The 3,304-nt window shown below is 52.0% G+C and overlaps 1 pseudogene; it reads right to left on the bottom strand.

Moving 5' to 3' along the window:
- Positions 1–1,173: 1,173 nt before the first annotated feature.
- Positions 1,174–3,304, bottom strand: LOC127336418 (cytochrome P450 704C1-like; annotated as a pseudogene).

The raw sequence follows: 3,304 nt of genomic DNA, 5'->3' as shown, positions 1-3,304 counted from the left end.
GAACAACAAATAATTCTGCCACAAATAGTTCGTTTTCTCACATTTTGTACTTTAGGCATGAACACTATAGTTTATAGAACCATATGTGGTATATGAAGCCGCCAATGTTGAAAAGCAAGCTATGGTACAATTTGCCAAATACTGAATTACGTGTATGGTGTGCCCCGCTAAGTGTTTACTTGGTGGAATGTTTAAAAAGTCAACCAACTCCTTGGAGTAATTTATCTTGGGGGAATATAAAGAAGAGTATTCGATTCATCATAATATGTCTGGTTTAAGAGTTATACCACGTTGACCTGCACAGATATAGAAGAACTAATAAGTCGTTCATCTATTTGTACGTACAACTATGCAGAAATGTGACCAAAAGTAGTACAGACTCAATGGACATGACAATATACAAAATAGATCAACCAAGATTTCCTTACCAATATCACAGCCCAGCGTGGAGTCCTATAATATCTAAGGAATTGTGAGGGGTATTATGCCGCACATTTGGTAGGCAACTAAATACCAGATGTTGCACACCATTAACCTAGAAGATGATGGCATGAATATTTAGTGATCGCACATGGGATGCAGGGATGAATCCACCAGGTAACAACTTGCACACCATCCCATCTCAACCAGATCCATAGGGATGAAATGGAATTGGAAGAAACGGGGTGTCTGCCGTGACATTAGAGAGAAAGAGAGTCTATCCTCATCCATGTAGTGCTGGTATATGAGCGGTTTTGCCATGTCAACAGAGATGGCAGGAGGTAGCATCAGTTCCAGGAACGTCGTGGCATGGAAGCCTGAGAGGGATTGGGAGGGGAAGTAGGTATTTATACACCCAGAAATGAAGCATGGTGGAGGATGGAACTGAAGGAGATGACCATGGTGGGGAGTGGAATGGGAGGAGACGACTCCTAAACTCCCAAGCGCTAATGGGTTATGTGAATGCGAAGGTGAAAAGAAATGGAGCATGTCATACTTTTGAGCATTAATGGCGTGAATGGCAGCATAATGGTGGTGTGACGTTATTTGGTATTACTACTAATATAAGAGAATCATACAGTAATTATTTTGTTGTGCTGCGGTGGATGACGTGGTGGAGATGATGTGGGAGGTTTAAATGACATGGCAAGGTATGATTGGTCAAAGATGCTCGATGAGGTGGATATGCCGGCATATGAAAAGAAATGAGATCACCTATTAAATAGAAAGATTTATCTGACGCATACTGACATACAAGTGTGATTACACAGAACGAGACATCTTCATATATACAGATGATATCATCGAATCTACTTAAACATAATGAAGCACCGAGACATATGTGCAAAGTATTGGGACATTTCAGATTTCGGTTTCATCAGGCACGTTGTGCACTTGATCGCCGGGGAAGCGCACGAACGTAGAGCGGGCGATCCATTTTGAGCGTAAGCATGGGCCTGTACCCTACGGTGGAGTCGCGCTCCCACATCTCAAACCTGAACATGTAGAGAAGAATAGCCGCAAATATCTTCATCTGCCTGTACGCAAACTCCTTTCCCAGGCAGATTCGAGGACCCGCCTGTATTGAGCAAGAGGCCAAACATGTATTGTACGTCACGTGATATGGACACTTCGATCTGGTTCATATTGGTGACATACTGTAATGAACTAGTAGTAGTAGAATAGGGATTTCATCACCTGGAAAGCCGTGAACTTGAACGGGCTCTCGGGGACGAAGGCGCCGTCGTCGTCGAGCCACCTCTCCGGCCTGAACTCCTCGGCGTCGTCGCCCCACAGGAACTTCATCCTGCCCATCGGGTACGGCTGGTAGTTCACCATGTCCCCTTTCTTCACGGCGTGCCCGTCCGGCAACGTGTCATCGGAGAAGCAGTACTTGACATCCTACAGGAAAACAACCAAAAATGAGGTGTGCTAAATCATTTCCCTGATTGCGACGTACGTCGTAAATGCTGCGAGCTGATCAGATCGACTCACGTAGGCACCGCAGGGTAGAGCCGGAGCGTCTCTGTCAGTGCGGCGTGGAGGTAGTGCATACTGTTGATGGCGCCCTCGGTCAGGCACGCCGTGAACTCCTGGACGCCGACGTCCCGGTCGCCGGTGGTGGCCTCGCGCACCTCTCCGGCGATCTTGTCCTGGATGTGCTGGTTGCGGCACAGCACGTAGAGGAACCACGACAGCGTCCCCGCCGAGGTGTCGCGGCCGGCGATCACGAAGTTCAGTATGATATCCCGCAGGTACTTGTTGTCGAAACAGCCCGGGTCGTTCTCCCTCTCGAGTAGAAATCTTGACAAAATGTCCTCTTTCTTGGCCTGCCAAATTAAGTAATGTCACACGATGCCAGATTTGCTGATTTGGTGCTACTTGTACTGTCCAGTGCCCATGTGATTGCAGGCTAGCTCCAGCGATGCAGTGTGGCAAGAAAAAACTTACGAATTCGTGCTGGTCCCTGCCCATCTGCTCGATCTTCCTGTCGATGACGGCGTACACGAAGTCGTTGATGGTGCGCACCGACCGCTTCATGGCCGCCTCCGACGAGATGTTGAGGAGCTTCTTGGCCTTCCAGAGCGGGTCGAAGAACCGGTACAGCACCTGCTCGCTGGCGTCGTCGAACGCCCTGGCGAACGCCGCGCCCTCCTGGCTGGACCCGGACAGCCCGCCCAGGTTGGCCCCGAACCCGATCTTGAAGATGGAGTCCAGCGTCGATCGCATGAACAGATCCTGCATGTCCACCGCTCTCTCCCCGCCGCCGCCCGCCACCGCCACGATGCCCGCGAGCTCCGCGGCCGTGTCGCGGAACACGCCGGTGCTGTACTCGCGCAGCACCCGGGTGGAGAACTCGAAGCTCGCGACCTTGCGCTGGTGCCGCCACTTGGCGCCGTCCACGTTGAAGATCCCGTCGCCGAGGAGGTCCTCCAGCACGTCGTGGGTCATCGTCCCCTTGCCGTAGTTGGCGAAGTTGGTGCGGAGGATGTACTCCACGTTGGCCGGGTCGACGGTGTACACGTAGTTGCAGGTCGGGTGAGCATGCGGAAGGTGCGGTACCTGTGGGAGAGCTCCGTCTGGTACTCGGCCAGGCGGCCGAAGTTGACCAGCTGGTGGAGCATGGTGCCGGCCACGGGCGGGTAGTTCCGCCTCTTGCCGAGCAGGCAGCGGCGGGCGAGGTACAGAGCTAGGAGGAGGAGCGACAGCGCGAGCAGCGTGGGCTGGCTCAGCGGTGAATCCATGACCGTCAACAGAACCGGTGTCTCGGTGTGAGGACGCCCGGTGTGTCGCCGTGCGTCACTGCTTATGCCGTGTGGATTGA

The sequence above is a fragment of the Lolium perenne genome, chromosome 2 (genome assembly GCF_019359855.2).
Source record: "Lolium perenne isolate Kyuss_39 chromosome 2, Kyuss_2.0, whole genome shotgun sequence".
NCBI classification, from domain to species: domain Eukaryota; kingdom Viridiplantae; phylum Streptophyta; class Magnoliopsida; order Poales; family Poaceae; genus Lolium; species Lolium perenne.
Note: the sequence above shows the minus strand (reverse complement) of the source record. Positions and strands in the feature narration are given on the sequence as shown.